The 12,500-nt window shown below is 37.7% G+C and overlaps 1 long non-coding RNA gene across 1 annotated transcript in view; it reads left to right on the forward strand.

Annotated features, from left to right (window-relative positions):
• The window catches only part of LOC123517533, a 138,374-nt gene that overhangs the window by 117,453 nt on the left and 8,421 nt on the right, over positions 1-12,500 (forward strand). The window lies entirely within an intron of this gene.

Genomic DNA, 12,500 nt, shown 5'->3' on the forward strand with positions numbered 1-12,500 from the left:
GGTGAACCCAACTATGGCTATTCTGGGAAGGCAAAGGAATGGGCCAGTGTGAGTAAGGACGAGTTGAGAGAGAGAGAGAGAGAGAGAGAGAGAGAGAGAGAGAGAGAGAGAGAGAGAGAGAGAGAGAGAGAGAGAGAGAGCGAGAGAGAGAGTAGGAAATGAACAAAAGGGCAAGGCAACACATGCGGTTATAACTAACTACACACACACACACACACACACACACACACACACACACATACACACACACACATACAAACATACACACACACACACACACACACACACACACACACACACACACACACACACACACACACACACACACACACACACACACACACACACACACACACAAAAGGACTGAACATTCATTCATATTCATTCAATTTGATTTGATGCTCTCAGAAACCAATCTTCGAAATTTAAATCAGACATCTCGGCAAATCACACGTATTTCTGGAACACTGACGAATAATCGCAATAATGATAATACTTGCATGCACTAGTCAGTAAGTACTAAATTCTTGCATAGCATTATTGCTTAACTATGTTTATCTATTCGTAAGAGGATTTTCTTTTTAAGAAAGGTTAGTTACAAATTTAAAGATGAATATCTTCACAAATTATTTATATTTTCCTTTCGATTTCATAACATTTTTTTTTATGTAATGGTATTATTAGGGTATACATTTTACACCGTTCCAATGTTGAATTTCTTGCTGTCTCTTTCGTGATTTCTACTGTTATTGCTATTGTGAACTTATTGCTTGTATTTTCCTCTCTCCTGTACTCGCTTTACAAAAGGTTTTTACTTTCCCTCACTCTTATTTATTCAATATTTTAATGCAAGAGTTAATCAATCAGTATCTTCATTCATCGTTTTCACATTGAGACTCCCTGTGTTTTTTTTTTCCTTCCTTCTTGCAACTTGAACTGTTTCAAAATAAGACTAGCAAGTCACTGCTGGCTGCCTCATCGTCTAGGTTTTTCTGATTATTTTAGGTAACAGGACTGTGGGTGAGCTTTATTCTTAGACGGTCTCTGGACAAGTAAAAATACAAATAAAATAGCACTCAAAATAAGCACCTAAATGAACACGACATAACACAGCACATCACACACACACACACACACACACACACACACACACAACATAAGAAAACTCCCACGTACACACAAAGCCTCCTTCACACTAACGAAACACAGGTCATGCACTTGCCCAAGAATTCTATCGAGCTTCGTCCCTTCTCCCTCATGTCGTAACGCTGGCGAGTGTCACGAGTTGCTCCATAGACTTTCCTTCTGTAGCTCAGGGTGACATTTGGGGCGATGGTGCGTCATGGGGCAGGTAAACAGGACAGGCTGGAGCTCAGAGGACGGACAAGGTTAGCTTCACTTTCTTAGTAACTCGGGTTCATGATTTGAGTGGCGGGAAGGAAGTTGACGCCAACACAGGGTCTTTCCACCACGCGTTCTGATAAGGTGAAGATAGTGCATTAATTAGTATTGTGCGTGGGGAGGGGGGGCAGACAGACGGACAGACAGACAGACAGGAAGAAGACAGGAACAATGAAATACATTAAAGATGATATAATTACGTATTTTCGAGACAAAGGCTTTCGTTTTAGGTTTTTCCTTTGATATGCTGTTTCCTTTATTGATTGTACTCTTATAGATACACCTCTCTCTCTCTCTCTCTCTCTCTCTCTCTCTCTCTCTCTCTCTCTCTCTCTCTCTCTCTCTCTCTCTCTCTCTCTCTCTCTCTCTCTCTCTCTCTCTCTCTCTCTCTCTCTCTCTCTCTCTCTCTCTCTCTCTCTCTCTCATAGTGATCACAATGCCATGCTCTGTGTCCATCTAAATATGTAATTACTATAGAATTATTATCCACGGGTCAGACCTTCTACCTGTTGATTACACCCGACTCTCCTCCCCTAAATATTCCCTCACCTGTTCATTAGAGCACTCCATACACCGAAATTTTCCCTTACACCTCAATCTTCATCAGGTGTGTTATTAATCAAGCGACTCCGTGCCTCCTAATCCCTGGTGCTCGTAACTTTTCCTCCCCCTCCCTTTCCTTCCCTTTCCTTCCCTTTCTGGTAGATTTCTCTCTCTCTCTCTCTCTCTCTCTCTCTCTCTCTCTCTCTCTCTCTCTCTCTCTCTCTCTCTCTCTCTCTCTCCTTCCTTCCTTCACTTCCTTTCTCTTCTTCTATTTTCCGTCTCTTCCTATCTCTATTTTCTTTTTACTTGGACCTGAGTCAAACTCTCTGGATTTTTATATTCTAAAGTAGAATTTCCTTTGACGTCATAGACACACACTCTCTCTCTCTCTCTCTCTCTCTCTCTCTCTCTCTCTCTCTCTCTCTCTCTCTCTTTATATAGTAGTCTATAAGTGACACAGGGCATGTCCAACGCGTTGAAACTTGATGGTCCGGAAGTGCGTGCTATATATAGAAGTTGCTGTATAAATATTGAAAAAACCGGAGTGTTACGTTGTGCCCGAGACGTTCCGTTTATGTAAATTGGTGCCTACGTGTGTTTAATTTTAAGAGAGAGAGAGAGAGAGAGAGAGAGAGAGAGAGAGAGAGAGAGAGAGAGAGAGAATTTTCCTATTCACAACCAAGGAGTATATAGGATAAGAAACATGAATCATCCAATAGAACAATGAAATCAAGCACAATCACCACTAAACTTTTGTCACTTTCGATAAGACACAACTTAGTCTCACTTCCAAATCTTCCTCTGCTTGCAACGTTTTATCAAGTTGCTGTAGTATGTCTCAATTGTATCCCGTCTCTTATGTCCTTCAGCTCATGCTTCAAAATAATATTTAATTGTCCACATCCTTCCTAAAGGACGTGCTCTCAAGCTTCCGGTGGTTGGTCAGCTGATACCAGTTTCCAAGGGACGTTCAAGTGGTATTTCCCTTGTGTTGATTCTATGTGTGTTTATTCCTTGCAACTTGGAACAGCTTTTCTTACAGTGTCTCTGGTTCTCCCGAAGTGTAAAGCATATAAAGGCAAGAAGGTGTTCCTGTGTTGCAATGCTTCACTCAGGTTTCGAGCAGGTGATGAAACTCAGAATTCTCTAGTTTGTATTGGTGATGAAATGCGTAAATAAATAAATACATGATTAAATGAATAAATAAATAAATAGATAAATAAATAAATGAATATATATATATATATATATATATATATATATATATATATATATATATATATATATATATATATATATATATATATATATATATATATATATATATATATATATATATATATATATATATATATATATATATATATATATATATATATATATATATATATATATATATATATATATATATATATATATATATATATATATATATATATATATATATATATATATATATATATATATATATATATATATATATATATATATATATATATATATATATATATATATATATATATATATATATATATATATATATATATATATATATATATATATATATATATATATATATATATATATATATATATATATATATATATATATATATATATATATATATATATATATATATATATATATATATATATATATATATATATATATATATATATATATATATATATATATATATATATATATATATATATATATATATATATATATATATATATATATATATATATATATATATATATATATATATATATATATATATATATATATATATATATATATATATATATATATATATATATATATATATATATATATATATATATATATATATATATATATATATATATATATATATATATATATATATATATATATATATATATATACAAACACAGGAAAAGAGAGAGAGAGAGAGAGAGAGAGAGAGAGAGAGAGAGAGAGAGAGAGAGAGAGAGAGAGAGAGAGAGAGAGAGAGAGAGAGCAATGTAGTACATGTCTCAATACTCTGTCGGAGTGGAGAATTCAATACTGAAGTAAATCGTCGAGGAGTGAATTGTTAGCGTGATTTCTTACTGGTGCATGTTTTCATAGTGGCATTGTGCTACCTTCACTTCACTGGTGTGTCTCGGTAGTATTGGATGTAATGCACGTGTTATGGCGGGACCCACACACACACACACACACACACACACACACACACACACACACACACACACACACACACACACCGTGAGTTTACTCATGTAGTTAGACTGTCAGACGCATGTACCATTCTAACCTCTTAAGTGTTTATTTCTTTGACTATCTATTTATATGTATCTGTACAGCTTTCTCTCTGTCTGTCGGTCTGTCTGTCTATCTCTATAAATCTATCTATCTTATATATATATATATATATATATATATATATATATATATATATATATATATATATATATATATATATATATATCCATCTGTTAATGCATATATCTATGCCTCTATTTGTCTACCTAATCTTGTGTGCCTATATATATATATATGTATATATATATATGTATATAATGTTTATATATATCTTGATATATATACATATACACACACACACCGCGTAGTGTAGTGCATATATCGCTCGACTCACAATCGAGAGGGCCGGGTTCGAGTCCCGGCGCGGCGAGGCAAATGGGCAAGCCTCTTAATGTGTAGCCCATGTTCACCTAGCAGTGAATAGGTACGGGATGTAACTCGAGGGGGTTGTGGTCTCGCTTTCTCGGTGTGTGTTGTGTGTGTTGTGGTCTCAGTCCTACCCGAAGATCGGTCTATGAGCTCTGAGCTCGCTCCGTAATGGGGAAGACTGGCTGGGTGACCAGCAGACGACCGAGACACACACACACACACACACATACAAGAGAGAGAGAGAGAGAGAGAGAGAGAGAGAGAGAGAAAATTATTTACTTACATATAGCCGAGCATAGCCCCCGAGGCATGAATGCATCATTAGTCAGACTTGCTCACCACCACGCCGCTCGGGCCCAAATGACGCCCCAGGAATGCCTTATTACCACGTCCTCCACGCGTGGCCTACAATTACCCCACCATTACCGCCACTCCTGCAGAGACCAGTAATCGAGGAAAACTTTATATGCTCCCAGCGAGGTCGGTGTGAGATGACGGTGCTTTATGAGATCCTGAGAACTGAGGGTACGTGTGTGTGTGTGTGTGTTTGTGTGTGTGTGTGTGTGTGTGTGTGTGTGTGTGTGTGTGTGTGTGTGTGTGTGTGTGTGTGTTTCAATGCCTCTCTTTGTAGAACATAATCTTTATCTTTTCTAATTTATGTAACCTAAGCTGTCATCTGTTAAGTTTTGGAATGCGTTTGCTGGATTTTGAAATATGATTCTGCACCTTCCTTGTCTTGCTATGACAGGTTTCGGCGGTCATGCTAGGTTCGTCAGATATCTGAGGAACACTTAGGAATAAACGAATAAGAAAGCTCACTACAAACATTCCAGCAACCTGTTAATGCATATATCTATGCCTCTATTTGTCTACCTAATCTTGTGTGCCTTGTGTTTTCATTTAGTTAATTAGTATATCGATTATCTGAATAAAACGTATCTAACCTTTAAATTTTAATTGTCGTATGGCACTTTTTTTCAAGTTTTAGGATCACTAGAAACAGGAAGGCCAAAATACACTCACTAAATGGTGTAAGCTGATCAATAACTCTTTGTTAGAAACTGTTGTTGTCAGAGGCGACATTCAAAATCATACCCTTATTCTTAATCAGACCACAATCCTAAGCTTGAGGATTAAACCAGAAACCACAACTAACCTTCAAGATATTAATAACAATCCATCTACCCCTCACTTCCTTGTTTATTCATCGGGCACTACCACACACACTCCCCGCTCACACTCAAGAAACAAAAAGAGTGTGTTGGATCCTGACCTGCACGTAGCGCGGCCAGTAGAGGAACGCTCACTTCGATCGAGGCCTGCACCCGGAAATACCATCATCCCGCGGAGGTGAAGGTCTTATCCCGGCAACAGGACGTGTGGGCAGTGTTGTTGTGGATGTGACTCACTGCTCAGGAGCAGGTCAGGCAGGGTGGGGTGGCGAGGTGGTGGTAACTGTGGCGGTGCTACCCGCACCTACATACTTTCCCTGCTGTTGGCTTTCGGTGCTAGGCGAGTTGGTGACAGATGATGATGTTGTTGTTGTTGTTGTACACGTAGGAGAATGAGCCTTTTCATCTTGTGTTTGTTCATATATTGGTAATGATTTAAATCGTGATGATAGATAAGTGTTGGCATTTTTAAACGTTTTGGTTTATCAAGAGGATTATTTTCAAATGGATGACTGTTCAAGTCCTCGTGGATATATTTGCTTTTCTTTCTGATAGTGAAGAAAATTGTTAAGATATCACTGGACTTATGAGAGCGCCACTAAAACCTTGAATAACTTCCCCTATAGCCTGTTAAAAATAGTTGAAACGTTTGAGTTGTAACATGAGATGAGGCAGGGAGTAATGCAATATAAATTTACGTACTAACGGAAATGTTGTAAACCGGTGAGTATTTGATTCCCCGAGAACAAGACTTCAAGGGGAGCTGCATGGAGAGCTGCCCGGTGAGTCAGGGAAAAAAGGTTTCCTCTAACAGGAAACTTTACAAGAATAGAATTCAAGTAAAGGCGGGTACCGCCACTACAGACCACGTGTTTCTGTGAGTAATATTTTGTTTTTCCGTGTAACAAAGTACTTATTAAAAAATCAATAAAGAGTGGTAAATGAAGCTTCGGCTTTTCCTGATTTTTCTCCTACCATTGATTAAACTTGCATTCCTGCGCGCTCGTTTTTATCTACGCTAAGGAAAATCAATATCTTAGCTTATGTATTTATTTTGAAATTATCTGGACTTCTCCAGGCTTTTTAAATTCCACTCCACTATGTTGATTTAATGTACACTCATGCAAGGTCGTCCTTATCTGTACCAATGAAATAAAAAGATAAAGATCAATTGGCCATTTCGAGCTGCACTGAAGGCGTCTCTGTGCCATCAGAAGAGCGATTCATTCTCGGGTCGATGGCGTGTTTCTCCAGCTGACTCATGGCACCAGGTGGCGGGCGAGGCTGACTCACAACGGGGTGAGTCAGGCTACTTGGTCCAGCCCGCCACGGAATACCTGTGGAGTGAGTGTTGCTGGGATCATCTGTAGAAGCAGACAGTCATCCAGACAAACTAGCAATGGGCCTGACTCACGGTTATAGAGGAAGATGCATGGAAAGGTAGCGTGTTTGTTTATATGCCAAGATGGATGGATAGAAGTTATGACATAAGCATGATAGCCAGGGCGGTAGTAAACATAGATGAAGATGAGTGAATTCGATGTTATGATAGACAAGCAGAAGCTAGACTAGATAGTAGTGTATAGAATATGAATATTAATTGATTAATAGCTAGACACAAAGGAAATATACATAGGATTGTAACTTATAGCTGTACGAAGATGACTATGTAGTAAAGATATAAACAAATAAAGATGGATAGAAGGAAAAGTATATTGAAATACTAACTCACCAGTGTTACAACTCAATTAGATAAATATAGAAATAGATCAAAACTAACTACTTAAATTAACACAAAATACAGGTGCATAGATAGGAGAATAACTATCAACTGACTCACTAATTCACCAACAAGTATTGATACAAAGATACTGTTAAATATCTTAACAATGGCATGACATACACTGGATGACTAACGGAGTACTTTCCCTGATTAATCACTCCCTGCACACCTCACTGCCTTCCCCGTTGAGTGATAAGGAGACACATACCTACCTACTGATAGACAGAGAGATAAGCAAACATGAACAGACACTCAAGCGAGAAAGGAAGTAGATAAGAACAACACAATTTAGTGATATGTATGCTTTTTACTAGCAAGCAAAATTTTCAGGACAGCCTAGAATTGAGGTGAAGTGCCATTATTCTGAAACACATTTTAGTCCACTTCCACTGCATTCAGTAGTGTCTAGCTGAAGTTTTACAGTTTTAAGATTTTTTATGATATGAGACCAATTATATTTTATATTATGAACAAGAAAAACACTCTCGAAACCTCGGTCAGTTATTTCTGTTGCTTTTGAAATGGTCGTGATGGCGGAACAGAGAATATCTGAATAAAAACCAAAGCCACTTAAAGCTTGACTCTCTTCTTCAACTCCCCAACCGTTGCCCCGTACACACAACTACAAAGCATTAACGAAAGGAAACTTATAAATTACTCGTTTTTCACACACTGAGGATGGAATTATTTGTGGAAGTGTTTTGTCGGCATAGGGATTGGAGTCATTGATGATTACGTTATTTTTGTTTTACTGTTTTATTTAATAGGAGACGCATAATAGATAAAACACAAATGGAAGCATAATACACCCATAATTCATATTTCTCCTAGGATGCGTAGGTATTCTGTAGTGACATACGGCAAACTTCGAGAAAAGAAAAAATAATGATGTTCGTTACAAAAGAAAAAAGTGGAAAATCATGTATAGGGAAAAGCTGCTTCAAGCGAAAGAAATCAATGTGATGAACTAATACTGGATTGCGTTGAAAGTTAAGGCATTAAAAATCATGAACGAGAGAGAGAGAGAGAGAGAGAGAGAGAGAGAGAGAGAGAGAGAGAGAGAGAGAGACTAGATATACTTACCCTCACCTCCCGTCTCCCCTAAAAAAGAAAACAAACAATATCAGACCAAAGAGATACTGTTACATTTATGAATCTCAATAACTCAAATGTAGGTTACAGTGAAGATGAGCAGCGGGACATGCGAGAGGACCGAGAGACTGACTGGATAACCAAACTAAACGGAATCACACCTAAACCAGAGAAGGGAGAAAGGAATAGTAAATCATGAAGTGGACCAACAGACTTTGTCACAGTATAGTTTGACTCGCGGAGAAGGTTTTTGGGATGTCTTTAGTGTAATTTTTTACTAATTTAATTGTAATAGCTTCAACGGCGTGCCCATAATGATTATTGTAGTTTAGTATAAAGGTCTATTCTGTTACATTTTACTTGGGGAAAGGGAGAAGATAGTGGGTATACAAAGAACTGGATGGATGGAAAAGATCAGATATTTTGCTTAAGCTTGCCTGCTACAGAACAGGTGAAACATATGAATAAGGAGAATTAGGAAGTTGTTGCCTTGCATTAAATTCGTTTGACCTGATGCCTTTTTCCCCATTTCATTGTTTTATTAAAAGAAAACAACTGCCCTTGGGATGATCCACTATAAGAAATAATCAATTAATAAAACAACCGTCATAGGAGAAGGTTAGGAAACTTTTCTCTTGCATTCAATTCATATATGATGGTGATTTTTTTCTCTACTATAATGGATGATCTTAAGAAATCCTCACCGTTGAATTCCTTGATGAATCACCTGCAGTGTGGTGAACGTTTTACTGCCAAACATAAGGCAACGCAGGTGAGACTAATGATTTATCACTACCATAAATCGACGACTGCTTAAGGAGAGTGACACACGCTTCTTGGGAACTGAATGGATACACGAAAATCATTATTTCCTATCTTTATTAATGTATTCCGAGTATTTGTCAGTCACGTGAGTGTTTTGCTGAATAGCTTCCACAAAAAGGAGGTTGTTTTGAGGTGGGGACAGTGAAGAAAAAATAACGAGCAAATCTTTAGTGAAATACATGTTTTTCATCATTTTTTCACGTCTTTACATTATCATTGTTATTATCATTATTATCATTATCATTATTATTATTATTATTATTATTATTATTATTATTATTATTATTATTATTATTATTATTATTATTATTATTATTGTTATTATTGTTATTGTTATTATTATTATTATTATTATTATTATTATTATTATTATCATCATCATCATAATTTTCTATTCTATATTTTTTTCCAGTGGGCATTATTCTAACACACACTTCTTGCCTTACATTTCCGTGTCTTTGTGTTTAGCAAAGCTCAGTATGTAGCGCGCGCGCAATGAGTGTCTGTGTGTGTGTGTGTGTGTGTGTGTGTGTGTGTGTGTGTGTCTCTCTCTCTCTCTCTCTCTCTCTCTGTCTCTCTGACTAGGAGATGAGAAAGCTTATGAAGTATTGATGGAAGAAATGGGAGAGAGAGAGAGAGAGAGAGAGAGAGAGAGAGAGAGAGAGAGAGAGAGAGAGAGAGAGAGTTTTTGGGTCGCTAAAGAAAGGGCGTCATGCTTCCCTCTTATCACCTTGAGGTTAAGTATACACGGTGATGACTAAACTAAGTTCTCCCTCCCTCCGACACTCTCCCCCCTTCCTCTCTCTCTCTCTCTCTCTCTCTCTCTGCTTCCTTCTCTAATTCATTTTGTTCTTACTCTTTCTTCCTTATAATGTTTCCCTTCACAGCATTCTTATATTCTTACGGAAAGGAAGAAAGAGAGAGAGAGAGAGAGAGAGAGAGAGAGGATATACAAAATAGGTATGGAAATAGTTAAATGCGTCGTTGAATAAATGAATAGTTTACAAAGCAGTGAAATTGTAATCCCACACACATCAAGCGTGATATGTGATATTCCTTTGTGTTTTCCTGATTTATTGGGTAAAATATTTTGTGTTACTCCCTCTTATACTCGTTTCATGTTTTGTTTTTACATTTGCCCTTTTTTTTTTATCTTTTTACCCTGTTATCGAAGTCGTCACTGTAATTTTTTTTCTTTTCCTCCTCCTTTTTTTTTTCTGTACAGTGTAGGTTTGATGTCCATACATTTTATTTTATTTATTTTTTCTTTCTCTAACATATTTTTTGTACTATAATTGTTGCTCTGCTCATAACGCTTTGTCTTTTCGTAATATTTTCTCTCTTCCTTCTCTTTTCCTTCTCCATATTTGGTCTATTTCATACTCATATTATTATTGTTTTTTTTCACAGTTTATATTTGTTTACATCACCATCTGTGTTTATCATCATGCCTGTCTCTTCTTTTTTTTCAATTCTTTTCCTTCTTTCTTCTTTCTTGCTCCATATATCATGTGCGAGTAGTTCGTGGTCATATATTTTTTTTTGCTACCTTCTACTTCATCGTTGACTTTAATTGTCTTCCTCTCTCCACCATCCTCCTCTTTTTTCCCTTTCTTCCTCCTCTTCTTCATATAAACACCATCACTGCCACACACGCACTCGCGCACACACTAAAAAAAGCTATGTGCGTATAGATGATCAGAGGGTTTCAAATCCTCTCTGTGATCTATAAACGCCATAACCCACCCTCTTTATTTCGCCCTCAGCCCCAGCATGCCCGCCTTTCACTGCCCCTCCCTCTCTTTATACTTCCCCCTGAGTGCCATCCTTTCCCTTCCCCCTTCCCTCTGCCCCTCCTTGTTGAGTTCTAAGCCGGGGCATCTGACTCACGCTCTCACACGCCTACTCATAAATCTCCCCTTGTTTGACCTACCAAGACACACCTTCATACGCTTTTTCTTATCGTCCTCATCAACCTTAGTTCCCATCGTGTGTCTTTTTCGCTTTCTATTATTATGTGAGGAACGGAATACTAGAAGGAAGGGAGAAAGGAAGGAAGGTACAAGGGTAAGAATGGGTTAGGAAGGAGTAAAAGGAGTAAAGACTTGTAAATAAATGGACTAAGGGGAAGAATGGTGAAAAAAAAAATATTACTCATGTTTTGTTTAGTTTGTGTATGTGTGTGTGTGTGTGTGTGTGTGTGTGTGTGTGTGTGTGTGTGTGTGTGTGTGTGTGTGTGTGTGTGTGTTAGAAATAGAGGTCAGTGCAGGGCGTCACGGATCATTAAATTTACATCCTCACATCGAAGAAGAAAGAAAACAAATCAGGACTGGAAAATGTATTCTTATGTAATGGCTCTTTTAAGGCCACGAACAGGGCCAAGCATGAGAGAGAGAGAGAGAGAGAGAGAGAGAGAGAGAGAGAGAGAGAGAGAGAGAGAGAGAGAGAGAACTATGGTAATGCCCTCCCTCTCCCTCTTCTCATACAAAGACTCTTGTAGCAACTCACTCTCATTCTTCGCAGTCACTAGTAGGGTTGTTGGGACCGTGACATCACACTTAAATAGCTCCAGATCACCACACGCAAAAGACATTACCACACACACACACACACACACACACACACACACACACACAAATGCGTAAAAAAAAAAAGAACCCTTTCCTACCCTTCTACAAAGAAAAGTGTGTACCTGCACGTAAGCAAAATGAAACCTTGAAAAATCTCCACGAAGTAACTTACGCAGGTGTTTGTGGGTGTTCTCAGTATTGCAGTAAATGTGTTCTCCGATGACACACTCCCCCTGCTGGCATCTCGCGGCCCCATGTTCTGAATCAGGGGGGTGACTCAGTCCTTGGAGTTGATATGGGTGAGGATCTACTGGGATGACAAGGAAGGGGAGAAGGAAAATATGTGCTGGGAAAGGAGTAGTGTAATGAATACGGGGAATGTTAAACTGATGTGGACTGAATGGGATAGAGGACGAATTTGTTTGTATGTAGAGC

This window comes from Portunus trituberculatus, chromosome 42 (genome assembly GCF_017591435.1).
Source record: "Portunus trituberculatus isolate SZX2019 chromosome 42, ASM1759143v1, whole genome shotgun sequence".
Taxonomy (NCBI): domain Eukaryota; kingdom Metazoa; phylum Arthropoda; class Malacostraca; order Decapoda; family Portunidae; genus Portunus; species Portunus trituberculatus.